This window comes from Epinephelus fuscoguttatus, linkage group LG13 (genome assembly GCF_011397635.1).
Source record: "Epinephelus fuscoguttatus linkage group LG13, E.fuscoguttatus.final_Chr_v1".
NCBI lineage: Eukaryota > Metazoa > Chordata > Actinopteri > Perciformes > Serranidae > Epinephelus > Epinephelus fuscoguttatus.
Window position 1 is genome coordinate 34,556,856 of NC_064764.1, and position 20,353 is coordinate 34,577,208.

Sequence of the window (20,353 nt, forward strand, 5' to 3'; positions counted from 1 at the left end):
AAAAATAAGTAAGAATAATCAGGAATAAGTGCAAAAGCATTAAAAGCAAAAGTACTATTACTGTGCTTGTTACTTAAGTAAAAATAAATAGGAATAATCAGTTAAATATCTCAATGCCTTAAAAAATGTAAGAAATAAAAATAAAATAAGGAAAAGCTACCGTTCCTCATATTTGAAAAGCTGGAACCATTAAATGTTTTGCATTTAAAATGAATTAAATGAATATTAAAACAGTTGCTAATTAATTTTCTAATTAATCAACTAATAGTTTCAGCTTAATTTGTTAAAAAACTCAAGTAATCAGATTAGTGGTGTAAAATGAACAACATGAAATAGAAGTAAAAAGTGGCACCAGATTAAAATGTTCAAGTGAAGTAAAAATACCTCAAACTTGTGCTCAAGTACAGTACTTGAATAAATGTACTTAGTTACATTTAACCACTGTCCCTCTGTCAGCTGTTTAGTATATTAGCGACCCATTCAGCGTGCTGCCCTGTTCGTCCCTGACCAGTGAATGCTGGGCTCTGTTTGACTCACCTATGAGATTTCATCACATTGAGCTAGAATTCGTAGGCACAGGAATCTCTCACTTGCACCAAGAATTTTCTGGGTTTGGTTGTTTATGCGTGACCTTTAACTTCGCCCTTATATGTTATTTGACAAGCCTTGAAATCCCTTAAATCATGACTCTTGTCTTGCAAATAAATCATTAAATGCTAAGTACGCTGTTGTTCCAATGAGAGTCCAGTCACACAGTTTTTGCTCTTATTTAAATGGTGAAAAGACAAAGAATAGGAATAACCACGTCAAGACAAGCCACGGGAAAAATGTTGGCATTATACATTCCTGCATCGCATTTATACTTTATCATGGAGCAGATAAGTTGAAATTTTATGTTTCTTTACACTCCCAATAACGCTTGGTTATGGATATTATAAAATGGCATCCTCCCCGGTGGAAAAGCAGGAACAGGTTGCTACAAAAAACACCCACATTTGATAAAAGCTGCTGGCAACACAGCAGTGACTCTTAAAAATGCAAAAGGTTTTTGTTGTTTGCTTACGTGTGACATCATCCACCACCCTCTCCACCTCCCGATGACAAAATCAACCCATATATAACACTTTAGAAACGCTGATATGATGCATATGAAATGTACCAATCTAACGTATCTGTGGTTTGCAGATATGTACAATTCCAACATTTTCCTGTGGCGACTGGGCGACTGCAGATCTTCTGGTTTCTATCCAGCCTTTACATCGTCCAGTGCCTTTAGGAATTCTGGTGTTGTTTACTCTAAAATTACAAATAGCCTGTCTGTACTTTTCACGCAAAAGATACTTCTTCAGTTTAAACTCTTGTTTAATTTCGACATGTACATCACATGTCATACCTGAGCTCACGTCGCCACATTTGTATGAACTGATCTTTAAGCCTCTGTTCAACATTTTTAACCAGCTGATGTTGTTACACTTTGTGCGAGCCAGAGGTGAGACAAACCACATTCACCCAGTGTCTGCTTAAACCTGCAACACCCATGGTGACACATACACACCTGTGTTATGCTGAGTGAGAAAATAGCTGTACATTATTCAACTCAGTTTAGTTTCTTTTAAAAATAAAAAGTTGTGTTTTAAGAAGTGATTAAGATTATGTTACTGGCCTGCCTTGATATAACCAGGTCAGGACACTGAGCAGTCTGCCTTGAAGTCACTAGATGGCAGTGTTGCCTTTCGTTAAACTGGTTCCAGACTGTCCCTCTGTGGTATCTGCTCTCACATCCTGCACCATGTTTGGAGCTTACATGCCTCCTGCCACCTGCTGCAGCGCTCAGCCCATAATGGTCGAGAGTCAAGTAGAGTCCAGCGCTGGCTGCTTGCCACAAGTTAGAGATACTGAGGGTCAGAGGTCATCGTCTCTGTACTCAGATCCACACAGGGGTCTCCGAGCACTTTTGGTGCTGATCAGCTTTGGGCCACATTTTTCCTACAGCTGCCATGTGTTGGTCAAAGAAGCACTCCCATAATACAATCTGTCTTTGACTTCAGTTTGGGTTTTTGTCTTCACGTCCAGCCATTGCTGCTCATGATAATTACATGCTTCTCCTATTGTTTATTACAAACAAGTTAAGCACATCACTTCCTGTGTGACAGGTGATTTCCCCCCCAGCCAGCGAGCGTGCAGCACCTCCACCAAACAGTCTAATGTGTTATTTAACAGCCCGTATTTGCATTACATGTTGACGGACAGCAGATCGTGTTACTCTGTGGTCTACACTGCTATAGTCTGTCATCATATGGTCCGCATGATATTATATACTGCAGGATACCAGCGGCTCGTAGCTGCTGACTTGATTTGGTGGCCGGTGAATGTGATACGAGCTATAAATGTGTGTGACCCGTACTTGAGATGGATGTCGCTGGCGGTGACGGGCGTCCTGTTATAGCACGACTCCCCCGTTCAACTGTTTGCACTCAAACTCTTCAACGGGCTGAATCAAACTGAGCGAGAAAACAACCTGGAGATCTTAGAAATACATGTCCATTGTATATGAATAAATGTATATTTTGAATTACACATTTATTATAGATCATGTAATTATAAGTACATTTGGGGCATGTTGTGTTAGAATACAAAGTGTAAATGTGTTAGAAAACCAATTATATTACAGCAGAAATATACTGCAGCACAACAGGAACTTATGTTAGTCGTGTACTATTAAAAATCATTACAGAAAAAAAGATTAATGGCTTGTTAAAAAGGTGAAGCCTGCTGTTGATTCTAAATACTCACTAAAGCACCAAAGTTGTATCAATCCGCAGCTGAAAATAGTCCCTGATGAAAGCACTACTTTCTCATGTTTGAGTGACATTTGGTATCAATTACAGAGCCCTAATTTTTTAAATGAGGAAATTAAACGATACATTTATAATCTTTGTTTTTTATTTTAATGTACATCTTTGGTAGAAATGAGGGCGTCGGACACAGCAGGGGAGTTAGAACGTATTTAGAGATAGACTATCATATTGTTTGGTTTGGTTTTATCATCTTGCTTTTTGTTGGCAACAAGAAAATTATGGAATACCATCACCCTGGGGCGGCAGTAGCTCAGTCCATAGGGACTTGGGTTGGGAACTGGAGGGTCGCTGATCCAAGTCCCCATCTGAACCAAATATGGAGCATGGACTGGTTGCTGGAGAGGTGCCAGTTCGCCTGCTGGGCACCAAGCAAAGCACCAAACCCCCAACCGCTCAAGGCACCCTCACCCTGACATCTTTCCATTTAATGCTTGTATATATCCTGGTGTGTGTTTATTTCAGGCTTGTGTGTGTATATGACAACAGAGTGAAAAAAAGGTTTGAATAAAGTCTCTAAATCTCTGTCTTCTTATCCTTTAGATGCTGAGGTTTAAAGGGGCGCTATGTGAAGTACAAAGAGTGTGAGTTGTCTGGACATGAATCTCAACATGGAGGTGGCTGAGCAGGGACTAGCAGCTAACAAGCTAATGGTGCTAGCTCCATTAATCACAAGTGCTATATCATAGGCAACTGGACTTGCTTGAGTTTCCTGAAGACGTTTCACCTCTCATCCAAGAAGTGTCTTCAGTTCAGACCGAAGGAAGCTTCTTGGATGAGAGATGAAACGTCTTTAGGAAACTCAAGCAGGTCCAGTTGGCTACGATATAGCACTTATGATTACCTTGACCTGGATGACTGAGAATCTTCACCGACGTAGCTTCATAAACACCGCTAAGCAACGCCAGAGGGTGGGTGCTATGTTTCCTCGATAAGTGCAGTGTCGGCTCATCACAACAAACTACAGAGAAGCTCAGAACAACACATAGAGGTAGGGTGAATTCATTCTGTTTAGGATGTCATTATACCACTATATCTTTACAAAGCAAATAGTCGTTTGCCGCCATATTGATGCTCTGAATGTCGTGTACAGAATCTTAAAATTGAGCTGTGCAACACTCACACAAAAAAACAACAGTAACCAGTAATCAAACACAGTTCAGACAATCAATTTAAATTTCAAGTAAGTATTTTACCTTTTCGCTCAGTTAAGAAAACCATCTGACCTCCTGAACTTCTGAAACCTGTCATAACCGCAATGAATTTTTTACTTTTCACTCCTCGGCATTTATTTGATAACTTAAGTTACTTTGCAGATTCATATTATACATTTATATTTTAATTATGATGTATTATTATGGATAAAGGTGTACTGATCCTTTGGTGAAATTCATAAACTGGCAGCCGTCTGCAGTAAAAAATTTGCTTCACTTTAACCAGCTGCATACAATGTATGTAAGAGCCACAATGTGTTAATGTTTATCTGAATATTATATAGAATTGTAAAAACGTAGATATTGTATATGAATATAAAATGACTAAAATGCATGTATGTTCAATTTTGATGATGACGCTCCCTTTAATTTTGTAATTTACGTCATGTGCAGTTTAGTTGAGCAGAGAGCTGCGTTGGGCACAGGAGCAAACAGTTTTTCTGCCGTGTGACTGAGCGTAATTTCAACGTTCAGTAAACTGTAAGAAATTTCCTGATTTCACGTCAGACTAAAGTTACTGTGCCTACAGCTCATTACTGGCTTTTTTTTTTGTGCAAGTAAAAAAATGTGACTTTTACTTGTAACAGTATTTCTACACTGTGGTATTGCTAATTAAGTACTTCAATTAAATGTAATTGTTTATTGTTGCAGGGCCAGCACACAATTAAAAATAACTGCACCACTGAAAGTTACAGTAACACATTAACACCAGTTTTAAATACTGGTTTTGAATGTTTACGAATTATTTCATTGTAATTTATGCAAATGAAATGTCCTGCTCTGCCCTGAAGTCAGTTGTTTTGCTGTAGCTGTGTGAAAACCTTGTGTTGTGATTTAATCTTCATATTTTCACTCTATCTCAACTAATACATCCTCTGATGTGGCAGCATAAACAAATTTCTTCTAACCCAACCAGCCAACTGGCTCATCAAAACAGCCTTGAACGTCCAGGAATACGTCCCAGCAGCACATTTTGCTTCGCCTGTCTGGGATGACCTCAGCACCGCCGAAACGGCGTCCAGTCAGACAGCAGTACAGCTTCAACCGACAGGCAGGCCATCCATCAGCCTGCCAGGCCACCAGTCATCCCACCGACGGGCCTCGTGTTAAATCTGTGTCCAGCACTCATGAATGAGCCCATACCTGCGCTGAGATATGAGGTGGTGGGTCATTCTGATGGGACGCAGTCGTAATGTGGCTGCAGCAGCAGCAGGAGCAGCAGCAGGGTGGGAGGGGTGGGCGGCGGCTGCTGGGAGTCCAGGCAGGCCGGTGAGTGATGAGGTGATGGTGCATGGAGAGGCGGCCAACAGAACTGACTGGCCACTAACTGAACTGCATAGCTGCACACATACAGCCATGAATGTTTCCTTTCTCTGCGCTCTCTCTGCTTTTTTTTCCACCCCTCAGCTGTCCTCGGACTTTTCACACTTCATTCCTTGATGTTTGTTTGCGTGATCGTTCTTCTGTTGCAGCTGATTTCCTTCATACGCAGGTCGTTCCATAAGGATGGACACAGATGCAGAAGGTGGTACGAAAAATCATTACGAAATTTTAGGACTTTAAAGGGACTGTTCAGATCTTTAGACCGGGGGTTGTATGAGGCACCTATCTATAGTCAGTGTGTTACACACACTAGATGTCTGTTGGCAAACTCCTACTGTACTGCTGTGGACAGAGCTGCAACTATCACTCAGGTAGTTGTTAACAATTAGTCACAAACTAATCTGATGATTGATTCATCAGTTTGAGTAGTTTTCCAGCTTCTTAAATGCTGTTACCTGCTCACTCTTTTTCCCTTTAAGGGCAGTGGACTTGTGGGTAACCTGTGAGGTTGTGACGTGTGCTTCAGTGTGTTTGGAGGGAAGCAGCTCTCTCGGGGTGTCATGGTGAAGATGCATGCAGCAAAGAGTGATGATAGTCTGGATAAACTCAGGGCTCCTGCTAAACCTCACGAAAGGGCCGTGTTTATTGTTTTGTGGTGAAGACCGCAATAAAGCCATTGTTGGGGAACGGCACCTAAAAGCCTTGCCATCCTACCTTCTGCAGAGTGGTCCAGACTCTGACTACAGTTCGCAGCTGGTAAGCTGTCACTGAGAGAGGTGACACTGTGAATATTTTCTGGTTTCACTACTCCTTCATGACAGTAAACTGAATATCTTTGGGTTGTGTACAAAACAAGACATTTGAGGATGTCATCTTGGGCTTTGGAAAACACTGATCAACATTTTTTCACCATTTTCTGACATTTTATAGATCAAACAACTAATGGATTAATCGAGAAAATAATCAACAGATTAACCAACAATGAAAATAATCATTAGCTGAAAACCTAGCTGTGGACGGGGCAGAACAAAATGTATTTTAGCCACCTAAAAAGATCAATATCAGTTAAAGTGTGTTTTTTACAGCTTTATCTTACTGTTAAACAGCGATTTCCAAAAGGGGAAGTGAAGCTGTTATATCTCTCTCTTCAAAGCCAGACTTCACTGAGAAAAACATCGTAATTTAACATTGCTGAACACAGGAGCTGCTGGTCTACCACTGCCTCCATCATTTCGTTTGTGTTATTGTGTGATTTTTGCAGTTTAACCACCAAAGTCACACAAGAACACAAACTAACTAACTCGTCGAGGCACTGCAGAGCAGCAGCTCCTGTGTTCAGAGAGGTGAAATTACGTATCAATGGAGTCCGGTGGCTTTAACGACAGCATAGATGGGGAACTGAAGCCTTTAAGAGCTTATACATCAGAACAGTGGAGAAATATTTTAAAAATCGTGTACACTTAAACCAATATTGATGTGTTTTAGGTGGCTAAAATATGTTATACTGCTGCCCCTATCCACAGCAGTACATTGCTTAGCTTCTGTGATGGCAGTCCTCCCTGCTCCTCCAAACTGGGGGCGTGCTGACTGACATCTACTGTATGTAATACACTGACTATGATAAGTATCTCATGCAACCCCACTTCAGAAGACCCGAACTCTCCCTTTAGTTAGCTGAAGTTACCCACTTTGCAGGAGTGAAAATGAACAGAAACTTGACACATTTTGTTCATTTAATCTTGGTGATAAAGTCAAAAGCCTGAGTCGACTCCAAGATTTCACAACTGGTGTTTTTCTTAAAACACATTGAGTGTTACAACATTAAAGAATTAGTGTTTTAAGTGCCTCAATCAAACCCTGAAGTGAAATCAAGCCAACAGCAAATCATTCACGCTTATCCATAAAAACTATTTTGTCTATTCCTGTATAGTATAACTCTTCCTCTGCATGCCAGGGTTTTAAAGTCATCCCTGCTTGTGTTGAGGGGGTCGGCAGCTCACCTCCTCTCATCTCAGCGGAAGAGGGAAACATGTTTTAATAACCAGAGTCTGCAGAGATCAGGGGAGAGGAAACTATTTTTTTCCTCCCGCGCTGCACTGAGGTCAGCCCTCTGTGGGCTGTTACGAAGCCACACACACACACACACACACACACACACACACACACACACACACACATATGCGTGCACATATGTGTAACACACGTGCTCGGAATACTGCAGCATAAAGTTAAGACGGAGCAAATGGACGTACGTTTTTAGAAAAGCGTGGAATAGACCCAAATATTGGGTTAGGCATGAGGGCACAAACACATTAGACATATTAGCTTATACAAGCCTACACACACACACACACACACACACACACACACACACACACACACTTACAGCCACCAATACCCCTTTTAAGAGCTCTCCCCAGAAATCCACATAGCTGATGTAATTAGTGATTTTAGAGCTCTGCACTTCATATTACAAGTCATAAACAGACATTCAATACTGGGCTTTGAGAGAGCTGTTTATTCTGGAGTTTTATAGTCCACGCAGGACCCTTCTGTGTTTATTCTCCGAGAACAATAATGCCACTATGCTCCCTGGCTGGAATGCTATTCATTTGTCCAATTAAACACAGAAAATAAATACAAAAATCGAGCCGGCTTTTTCTGCCCCAATTTTACTCCAAAAACACTTTAACCGCGGCACTCAGCTGGATTTACAGGGTGGCGTTGGCTGAACGATGAAATGACACGGAGCTGGATGTTTGCTGAGGGCTTAATCTGTTTTATTATGTTGTGTTTTTTGGAACAATGGGACGTTAAGGCCAATAAACGTTTGTGCATTAAGAACAAAATCCAATGAGAGGCTAATGAGAGCTCATTAAAAAGGAAAAAGGGAGTAAAATTTGCAGGATAAACTGAAGTCAGCCTTGAATAATGTGAGTGTTGTTGGAAATTATACTTTTTTATATTAAATGTGGCTCAATCTGCTGAGAAATAACAGTGTGTGTAACAACACAGTGAAGGGAGCAGATCCATTTTATGTAACATGAAGTTACTGCGTGGTCACTGTTAGAGCTGTGATTTACGAGCGGGACGCTGACCCACAATCCTCCTGACAGACATGCAATTTCCTGTGTGAGAAAACACTAACTTAATCCATACAGCAAAGAAAGCCACGGACAGAAACTATTTGTTCATGAATAATAGTCAAACCACTGGCAGAGGGAACGCCAGACGAGACGGTTAGACTGTCACTGCTCGAGAGGTTCAACTCACATTTTCCTACAAAAACCTCCGACTATTTACTTTTATGGTATTTCCTGTGAAAATCCATAAACACTGACGGCACAATCGGACTGCAAGGTTTACTCACTTTATGTAATTCCACAAATCTGGAGGCACACGTCATAAATATCCTGCGCACACATCAAAACACGCAACAGCTTTTATGTCAAATGTTTCAGCCAAGCTCTGACGTTATCGTAAATCCTACAGTAAATTATTTAAAAAAAAAACTTTTTTAAAGCAGTGTGGGTTAAAGTGTGTGAGTCAAGATGGAAGCACGTTAGTTTGGATTATCAGCATTTAAAAATATACTTTTTATGAAAACAAATATGGGCGTCAGTGTTGTCTCGTCGAGTGTTACAGAAACACATTGGCGCTCAGCTCACAGCTGGTTTATCTGCAAATCTGATTTGCCTAAAACATCTACTTTAATGGGAAACATTAAACTATAATTTTTGTCACAGTCTTTGTTAAAAAGTTGACTGCTAAATAGCAAATGGTTAAAAATCATATATGTGTCAGAGGAGGTTTAAAAAAGAGAAAATCAAAAGAAAATTCAAGTCAGGTAAAATCAATCAATAATGAATAAATAAAACTTTGTAACTTCGTGTTCTATTTATTACAGACTTTTAGGTTATTTAGTTATTTATTAAAGGGTCAATCTTAAAATGTTATTTATTCTGTACACTGTCAGACTTAGGAAAACAAATTTTGTTCATGTTTTTAACATGTTTGAATGACAGTAAACTAAACCTTGTATGCAAAACAGAGTGGCATAAATAAAATTGTAAATAAATATTTGAAGCACCCGATAATGTAATAATGCTACAAAATGTAATAAAATTTGCACTTAACCTTATGTGGTAACATTTTAACCGATAAAGTGAAACCTCTCAGATGGGTCTTTTATTTTTTTAAACTGATGACGTGATAAATGTAATAAAAAATAAAAATGTACGATTTCTTTTTCAAAAATGTGAAGCGTGCCAGTATACAAAATTTATAACATTGTTAGTGTTGTGGTAGCCTGTTTGAAAACACTAATTTTTGACACCTCTTTCATGTTTTGGAAATATAAACTCCAGGCTTTATGTAGAATTTTAAATTTACAACAGATGGCAGGTGGTGCATCATTAACAGGAAAAGCTGCATTAAAATCCCTATCAGCGGGAAATGAACCATTCCATACCCATGCTGTTTGGTCGTTCAGGTAATGTGTTCCCCTACAAATCAGATCATGATTACTATAAATAGACCACAGGTAAACATCTGGGTGACAATGGCGAGCCATTCTGGACAGAGAGATGTGGATGACGTCTTCTGGCCAGACCCACAAATCGGGGAAATTTAACCCATATTTGTTGTGTTCTTTTTTTCTAAAAGTTTTTTTTGTTTTCTTTTGCTGTGCTGAGGTAGTTTGAGGAGTGTCAGAGCATGTTGAGAAAAAAACGTTCCCCGCTTATTTGTACTGATAGTATGTTGTGTTTGTAATACCCATCTATACTTTATACATTTGTGTGAAGGTGTGTTCACTATATTTATGACAATGTATTGCAAAATACTTTGCTGTGCACACATACAAAGCAAAAGCCACGAGTGATTTTCATTCATACTATCAGTGTGTAGTTCCTTCTTTGTGTGCTTGTTCACGTGATTGTTTGTGTGTACTGTACTGACACAAAAACACAATATTCTAAAAGAGTTTTGCAAGAATTGTTTGGTGGATGATGTTTTGCTGGTTTGTGATTAGCATGAAGAGTTCTGCAATTGACTTAGTAAAAATATTAATATTTATTATTGTTATATTGATTTAGCAATCAGAAAAGAAAAGAAAAGTTTCATTTAAGAGCCACTTAAGCATAGATTAAGCACATATTTGTATTTGGTAAAAATATCTGTGTTTATATGTTTCTGCTTGTGTATAAGTTCACACAACAGTTTCTGTGTATTCTGAAGAAGTGTATGGTCTTAGACTGCTGAGGTTGTGTTTATATTTACTTTATTTATGTGTTAGAATACAGGCACAAGTGTTTTACACCAGGTATGGTGCTGTAAGACAGTTTGGTGCGCATGAAAAAAGGAGATTGTGGACAACTATGTGCATAAAAGACGATGTGGCGTTTGTGTTGATTTGGATCGTAATAAGTTTTTGACTGTGTTATGCAGTGTTTGAGTATAGTAATGGGTAATATGTGAGAATATACAGATATAGGACATAGAGTCACTAGTGGATCGTACAAGATGTAATTTTGGAAGGACTTTCGTTGTCTTTTCTTTTTTGGATTCTCAATACATCTCGTTGAACTTTTTCCCTGCCCTGTGTGAGTAATGTGGACCTCCAGAAGAGGAACAGAAACACAAGTAATAACCAAGACACCACACAAACTAAGTGGCCTAATAACTTACTATGTTCAAACAGCTACTATAAAACTGCTCTTGTGTCTGTTTGTTTTGGGGTACAATGTTCTGTCGCGCGTACTCGAGGGGAGAAGCTGAAACAAGGTGTGTCAGGGCTTCGTCTAGCTCACTTGGCACAGTGGGCGCACCATGTAGGCTGAGTCCTTAGCAGCAGCCTGGTTTTCATCCCAATCTGCGGCCCTGTGCTGCGTCATTCCCATTATCTCAACCCGCTTTCCGGCCACTCTCTAACTGTCTTGTAATAAAGGCAAAAGCCCTGAAAACCAATCTTAAAAAACATATTTGTTACCTGATGTCACCTTCCTGTTTCCTGGCTCTGGAGGTGTATAAGTCCTGAATGAAGGGTCTGCTGGGACCAAAGATTCTTCCTGCAGTCCTGACTGTCTGTTGTAGTCTCTTCCCATCCTGTTTGGTAGTTGATCCAAACCACACAGTGATGGATGTGCAAAGAACTGACTGGATCACTGCAGTGTAGAGTTGTATCAGCAGTTTCTGAGCTGGCGCAGGAAGTTTATCCTCTGCTGGGCCTTTCAACTGATAGCGTCGATGTTGGAGGTCCACTATACCGTATGTCCCGGGAGATGATGGATCCCAGAAATCTGAAGGTTTTCAGAACAGACACATCGTTGTTCAGATGTTATTGATTGTTATTCTTATTATCAGTGTAAATAATAATAGCTAATAATTTATTTGAAGTTATTTGACACATGTTTCTGCACCGTTATTAAACATCTTTCCCACACATGGCCCAAGATGCTCTGGTAAAAGGTTAACAAACTGGGCATGCACGTACTGGGGTGATGACGTCTTTGTTTCCCAAACGCTCTGTTTACATGTCCACACACATACACACACAGTTTAGAAAAATCTGCACCTCAAAAGTCAATTTATTTTAAATATACGAAAGACCTGTATACATGTGAACAAGGCTTAAATGTTAGTTCTTATGTAGTTTAACAAAAACCTAAACACACAGCCAATTACAGCTTTTACTGGGGAGGTCCACTCACTCTTTTGACCCCAACATCCTCCAGGGCATTAAGACAGGCGTGATCAGTGGTCCATCCCTGCAGCCGTGTCCACCGCTCTGTGTTTGGTCTAGCATTGGATCAAGGTGTCAAAACTACTGTGGACCCAGCAAGAGGAAACAAGGAGTAATCAGAATAAATGAGGAACAATGTTAAGAATGCCTGTGAAGTCTGGTCGGTTGTGAAACCCTACATCTGGACGAGGTACGACACTTAGAGGGGAGAAGGTCAATGACTGTTTTAAGCCTTTAGCGAGGATACGGTTTTTAGCCTGGAGCAGGGAGCAACAGGGAGCCGGCTTGATGAGACGGTTGCCATGATGATGGAGTTAAAAAATGTGGGAGTTGTAGTCGCTCCTCTCACGGCAAATAAAGCCAAGGAGGACGTGTGAAACTGGTTCATATAGATCACGAACTATCTCAACTGGAATGAAGTATTAGTGTGATGACTGAAGTCACACGGAGATAATGGTGAGACGTTTCTGTGTGAGGGCTCAGCGTTGCAGGCAATTTATTCTAATACATGACTCTGAGACTGAAATTAAAGTCGTATGTTCTCCTTTGAAAAAAGAAGACCAGAAAAAAACTATATAGAAATTTACATTTTATATATTTTTTTTGGTTTCAAGATGCCGACCCCTAGCTTTGCATTAATTCAATGGAACACTGTTAGACGTCTGTCTGCGTACATAGATGTAGACATTATCTCTAATCCAATCTTGAATAAAATGGAAAATGTCAGCCTTCTCTCATGGACAGAGACGGCCACACTGAGACAGTGCTCTGTACTTAAAGGGATAGTGCACCCAAAAATGAAAATTCAGCCATACGCCGATGGAGGCTCAGGGGAAGTTTTAGAGTCCTCACAACACTTGCGGAGATCCAAGGGGAGAGGGGGTAGCAACACAACTCCACCTAAAGGAGGCTTACGGCGCCCTGGATTCAAATGTCCAAAAACACATAATTGAAACCACAAAATATTTCCATACTGCTCGTGTTTTTGGACTCTAAAACTTCATCGGAGCCTCCATCGGCATATGGGTGAGTAGATAATGGCTGAATTTTCGTTTTTGGGTGCACTATCCCTTTAAGAAAATGTTAAAGTGATGTATGTGAGCTGACCATGTCATAGGAAGGGGGAGGGGATGGTGGATTACGTGACACCTAGGCGGGAAGCCTGCAAAGCTGCAGACCACCAACAAACAACAAAACCGGTTGTGATTTAGCGAGTTGTGTTTCAAGAGGCTTTTTATGAGGTAACAAACGTGGCCGTTTTGTAGAAATTAGGGATGCTGCGATCCGACTTTTTCACTTTCAATCCGATACCGATACCACAGCCCTAGTACCGATCCGATACCAACGCATATTTCTATCTCTCTGTTCTGACCAATAGGTTCACTTTTCTCAAAGTAAACTCAGCGTCTACCCAGTGCACAGTCAGACTCAATAAGGACATAGGACTTACACTTGCACTCCAAATGTTGGTCATGAAGCTAATGGCACGAGCACTCTCAACATGTACAAGAAGGAAATCTCGAACCTCTTTGTGCATCTGGGGGATAGCTGTTTCAGTGAGGTAGTACCAGCTAGGCATAACGTAGCGAGGCTCGAGGTGTTCAATTAAGCGTCAGAAACCCATGTTACTCACAACTGACAGAGGCTGGTCGTCAAGCACAATAAACTGCGCAATCTTTTCTGTTATTCCTTTTGCCTTCTTGCTGTCTCGTTGGAGTTGTTCACGCTTTTCAAATGTTTGTGACAACATTGGCTGTGCGAGGAAGCCGAAGGGCTGTTGCTTCTTCGCTAATGAGGTCTGCAGAAACTCTGCATGTTCCTCCGTGTGATATTTCTTCAAATGCTTGATGAGGTTTGTCGTACTAAACTGACTGGCTCCGCCGCCACAGTGTGAAACTTGTGTTTTACACGTTTTGCATTTGGCCGTTGCATCTTTTTAGCTTTTCAGAAGGAAGTACTGCCACACCACTGACATTTTTTTCAACTATCCACGCTGTTTTTCACCCGGTTGTTGTTATCACGTGACCTCCCCCTCCCACTCTCCTCTCTTCTTCGTGTGTTACAATGAAGTGCTGGATGGAAAAGCTGGAGCTGGAGTGCGATCCGTTCCACGTTTTTTGGCTGGCTTGCAGCATATTTTCAATCCACGACACGGATCGCAACATCCCTAGTAGAAATGCACTTTTTATCTCTTTTGGACAGGGATACTGCCACAAAAAGTGGTTGTTTTTTACTACAACATTGTTGTGTTTCCAGCAGGGTTAGTGCCACTATCACCAAGGGCCATATTCACAAACATTCTGACAACACTTAGCCTAAATCTTTTTTAGTGAGGAGTCCTAGCTTAGGAGTGATTTAGGAAAGTTCTCATAGCAACTCTGAGCAAGGAAAGGGCAGAAATTTTTACCTCAGTGAGGAGGTGTGGTCGACTCTGTTGCTAGGTATGATGCTTTGTTTTAACAGGTGTGATTGGTTGTCACAGACGCACCCTTCTTTGAGCTTGTAAGGTGAGGACACCCAGTGGAAATAAAATGAACTGCTGACTGTGAAAGTGTTGTCATTGTTAGTGTGATCACTCTGCTGATGGAAGGTTGAGACAGACTCAACTCATCTTTTTCCAGTTTTCCAAATATCTTAGTGTTGTGATCGTTTTATTTCTGGCGTTATAGCGTTAATTGGGAAATGTGCGTGTATCCCTAATGAGATCGACCGCACATATTATCCCTGCATGATCTAATCTGTAGCATTTCATTCACCCACTGTCATCCAGCGTCTGGAGAGTATTTCTCCAACCTCTTTGTGTTTCCACCATTTCTCCTCTGATTAAGAAACTCTTAAGCCTTCTAAAAGTCCTCCTCCCTGCTCCTAACAGTTTTTCACCTTAGGAGCTCTTGTAAGGTCTAAGATGCTTTGTGAATAACTTTTATTTTTGCAAAGACCTTGTCTTAACTTTAAGGGGAAATTCTAAGGAAATTACAACAAAACAAAAAGCCTTCCGCTGTGACTGTCTCTAGCACGGAGGCATAAGAAAGTGTACATGTAGTTTAGTGGATCATTGGCTGAGTAATTGGTGTTGACTCACTGAAAATTCAAAGACAATATTCCAAGTCTATTGTTTTACTGTGCAGCTACACCTTTCACATCTAATTTTTAAGAGCTGTGCTTATAAAATTTATTTTGCTGTTGCCATATTGTGAGTCACAACAAACACTACTTCACTCATCCCAAATCCCAAATTATTAGCAGAAAGCCAGATGAACGTTACATTAAACTGTATTTCAGCGACTTCAGAGGCTGAATGTTTGAAATATTTGTCGCTCACAGTCATGCGGGGTCGTCTGTGACTCCACAGTGAACCGTGTTAAAATCTGTCAAAGTATCCAGAGCAGAAAAAGAGTGTGAGATCTTTAAAGAGAGCAAAGCGTCTCCTAAAGTTCGATTCCGTGTCTAACGTGTGTGAACGGCCTTTTGGGGCTAAAAGACACAGACACATGACCTGAGTAATGTGGCTATTCCTCTTTAAAGTGTTTTTGTGGGGGAAAACGATGGATGAAAAATAGCTGAGAGGGTAACATGGAGCCTGTCAACCCCCTCACCCCCACTACCACCACCTCCACCACCCGGAGACCACCCAGACAGAATAGTGAGCTGTCAATCATTTCATTTAGAGGGTAAACATTGCAGTATTTTGTTTCTTAGTGAAGTATTGCTCCACATTTCTCTTTAACTCATATGAGGGATATATTGCTGTGGTGTACACAGATTTTTTTTTATACGTCTGTGAATGCAGGGTTTACTTTTGTGGTTGTCTTTTTTTTTCTACAGACCTTCATATTGGAACAGTAATGCATTTTTTAACTAAATCAACTCAAATTCATTCAGACAACTTGGATCCCACAGGCTTTTAGGCAGCTTTTCTTGTAAAGGGATTAAATTTAAAGACTTTAACATACAATTTCTCAATTTATTTTTTCATGATCCATTTTGATATCACACAGACCGGCCTCTGAAGCCTGAAAAACTCCCTGAGCATATCTAAATCACACACACAGGCATTACTGCAGACAATGTCATTCAATAAAGAAGTAAAATACAGAGAAATCAATAAACTTGAGTCACAGTGCTGCCCAGTCATCACCGTGATAAAAACACACACATCAGGGTCAGGTGAGGGCGCAGGCGGAGTGTGCCTCCAGAGTGTGTGTTAACTCTCAGGGGCGAGATGTCTGTCAGCGCAAAGGCTTGAACTCCGAGCTCACGGTAATCCCTCTGTCAATAACTGAACCTCCTGCCAGTAACACACACACACACACACACACACACACACACACACACACACCAACCAATCAACCATCCAACATCAGTCCAAACATAACCTGCTGCCTGGGTCCAGACCACCACACAGCCTTGTGGCATCTGGCTAATCTGGGGAGATTTAAGAGAAGTTGATGTAAATGCTGTTCCTTTCATGTAATGACAGACAAAGTGATATACGATTACATATTAAAAACAGAGAGGACCGCTCATGATTGAGATGTGAGACAGGATCTATGTGGACCTGACAGGAGCTGTTGTCAAAGTGCCAGCAGATGCTGAAACTCCTGCTGCAGGTTATCTGAGCAAAGTCAACGAGTAATAAAGTACTGGAAGTTAGGGCCACTAGATTATGGCAAAAATTATAATCATGATTATTTTGGTCAATACTGAAATCAAGATTGCTTGACATGATTAATCACTGCCTCTGGGATCATCTTGATTTTTTTTTAGAGAAACAGTGGATATTCTTGAAATTGAAATATCGTCCTGAAACCCGAACTTTAGTTTGGTATGCATTTTTAATTTCACTGAAGCAAGTTCCCTTAGTAAACAACAAAACCAGTTGTTTTTAGTGAGTCATTATCCCGTTTTACACAGAGATTGCACCACAACGCTGTTACAGTCACTTCTTTACGCCTTCTTTGCATTTTTACACAGACCCAAACAACGACAGCATCATTCTTGATAATACACATCATACACTACATCGCAATTTTGCAAAATCAAAATAAGTGTGACGGGTGTGACATGTAACACATCAGCATCAGCCTCTAGTGTGTCATATAACATATGCACCGGCAGCACTTTCCAAACAACAACAATGGCCTCATTGTTTTTCCAATTTGCAGACATTTACAGCTACTATTCTTTTGTGAGTTAGCCCCTAACTGCTAACAGCACTGTCAAAACTTCACTCTCATGCCGCCCATGATCCAGTCCCACAGACTGTCCTGTTTATACAGACACTGTTTTGGCGCTGTTACTATCTCTGGTGGTGGATTTAAGGTGAGACCACTCTGTACCCCTATTCTGCCATCAGACCTTATATACAGCATGGCGAGGCAGCATAATGGCGTGATATCCCTGCCTTGAACAAGCAGTGTAAAAGGGATTATAATTGTGTTTCCAGCACCTTTTTAGCCACCAAACCTGGTTGTTTTGTAGCGACCCCTGGCCGTGTTTCCACAGGAAATAGTGCCACAAAAACTTGCTTTTTTTTCTTTCAGAAACACTGCAGCAATACCAGGAGCTTTTTAGCCACCCAAACTGGGTATTTTAATCCCAAACATGATCTTTTCTCACCCATAACCAAGTGGTTTTTGTGCCTAAACCTAACCACATGTGCATCCACTACCAAATAATGTACAAGCATAATATAACAGTGGTTTTCACAAACATACAATGTCAACATTTATTCTGGCGATTAGGTTGCCCTCTCGAACTAAATCCAACACATCCAAGAAGCGGTTTTATACTTGTTAGCCCATTAACTACAAATCACATACATCTCACACAATCTGCTTTTAACCACAGCACATTAAAGTCTCTGCAAGTTAAGTTTCATACTGTACCGACATTAAGTAAAACCAGTGGCTGCTTGGAAGGTACAGCAGGAAAAACACATTTATCAGTCTGCAAAATGCTCAGCCGTACAGTCTGCATGGTTTGTAGCTAATGGGCTAAAACTTTCAAAACCACTGGTATGATACTTCAAAGAGACGCTAGCAGATTGTGCTCACAGTTACTTCTGACCTCATAAATCTGGTGGTTAAAAATTGTGTTACTGCATGCGCCTGGTGAAAGATTGCTGATATTCTGCAATTTGATACTGAAAAATACAGAAGAAATGGAAAAAACAGAGCTGAAACATGCCAAAGTAGTGTAAAATGTGTGTGAGATGTAAGCAGAGGTGCACCCAGCAGGATGCATACATATACAAAACACTACAGAGGAACACTTTAGCAGACGACCTGTAAAACACTGGAACTGCTGATACTTTATTTATGGCAGATTTTTAAATTTCTGACAAGAAATGTTTTGCTCAGTTTGTACTAGGGCTGTCAAAATTGCTCAAAAACGACGTTCGAATATTCCTTCTAAAAATAACTCATAGGTTCGAACCATTCAAATATTTTTTTTTCCCGCATTATGTCCACAAGAGGACAAACTAATACAAGGAAACATAACTACTTGTAGGTATTTTTATTTCCACATAAACGTCTTTGAAAACATTTACATACCTACACATTAAAACACATAAAACAATTATCTATAACATTACGTTATAAATGACCGCAGACCTCTCGCTCGCCCCCCCTCTCTGACCCATGGCCACACCGCCCGTGGAAGCGCTGCGAATAGCCTCGAAGCACCGGACAGTGACCGGCTCGCGCCCTGCAGCGATTGTTTCGGTGTCTGGTCTATTTTCTGCGGGAGCCGCGAGCGAATGTGTCAAGCCAGGTGACAGAGACAACAGCTGGGAGCAGAACCGCTTGTGGACCAGCGTGGAGAAATGCACGTCTGATGCCAACGCCCACTCGCAAAGAAGACAGCTGCGGTGGTGTTTTTTTTTTCCTCCACAATCGAATATCAATTTTCACATTTGAAGGTCCATTTTTTTTTTCAAATTCAAATTTAGAATATTCGTTGACAGCCCTAGTTTGTACATGTTTTTACTAAAAATGTAGGCAGTTACAGTGTGTATAATACGTCCCATGGAAATGTACATTATGTGAGGACTGTACGTCTTAATCCAAAGCTGTGACCATTAATCTGCTGCTTTAAAGGAACAGTTCACACCAAAATCAAAAATACATATTATTCCTCTTACCTGTAGTGCTATATAGCAGTCTAGATTGTTTTGGTGTGAGTTGCAGAGTGTTGGAGATATCAGCTGTAGAGATGCAATATGGAACTAGATGTCACTCAGCTTGTGGTGCTCAAAGTGCCAAAAAATACATTTCAAAAACTCAATATCAATGTCTCTTGCCAGAAATCATGGCCCAGTTACTCAAGATAGTCCACAGACCTTTCATGTAGAACCTACTTTCTGTCTACCCACCGACCATATCCCTGCACGCGGGAAACGTGCAACCTCAGACGCAACCTGCCGCCACACTCTTGAAAGCTGGCAAAAAAGGCACAAGGCACAGGGCTGGTACCTGCGGTTATTCCACAGGCTAGTTAATAACACGTCGGGCAGGAAATCCAAAGCGTGGGATCATTTTGAGAAGGTGAAGGACGAACCCAAGGTGATATGTAAACTCATCTTCATTGGTCGACTACAAACATGACGTATCATCTGAAACATGGAAGTAGCTACATGCCCATTAGCCCACAGCGTCATTAACAGGCGGCTCGCTCAGTGTGTGACATGCACTTGTAGATAAAATATAGGCCTATATTAATGAAGGTTCATTAGTACGGTTTGTATTTCTCTGTAATGTAGCACAGTGTTAACAATGTTACTGATACTATTCTTTCTCACACCTTCAACTCAAACCACCAAAATATATCATGTAATAATTAAATTAATATTGTAAACATGCAGCGACTAGTCGACTAATGGACCTAAATGATGACTATTGGTCGACTTGGAAAAGGGGGAGCCCTAGAAGGCTGATATCTCCAACACTCTGCAACTCACGCTAAATCAATCTATATTGATAAATAGTACAGGTTGAACTGTCCCTTAAACAGCCTCCACTCCTCTGGAAACACTTTCCACAAAGATCTGGGGCCTGGCTGTAGAGATTTGTTTCCATTCAGCTCCTGTACAAAGACATTAGTGAGGTCCAACACTGATGTTGGCCGATAAGATCTGGCTCTTAGCTGGAGCTCCAGTTCATCCCAGAAAAGTGTTGGATGGGTCTGAGGCTATTCAACACTGTGAAAAGCCATTT

At 40.7% G+C, this 20,353-nt stretch overlaps 1 protein-coding gene across 1 annotated transcript in view; it reads left to right on the forward strand.

Annotated features, from left to right (window-relative positions):
* The window catches only part of man1a2 (mannosidase, alpha, class 1A, member 2), a 399,576-nt gene extending 379,623 nt beyond the window's left edge, over positions 1 to 19,953 (forward strand). Inside the window, exon 15 of the transcript XR_007450829.1 lies at positions 19,864 to 19,953. The gene's annotated coding sequence lies outside the window, so the exon portion shown is untranslated. The remainder of the gene's footprint in view (positions 1 to 19,863) is intronic.
* Positions 19,954 to 20,353: the final 400 nt, after the last annotated feature.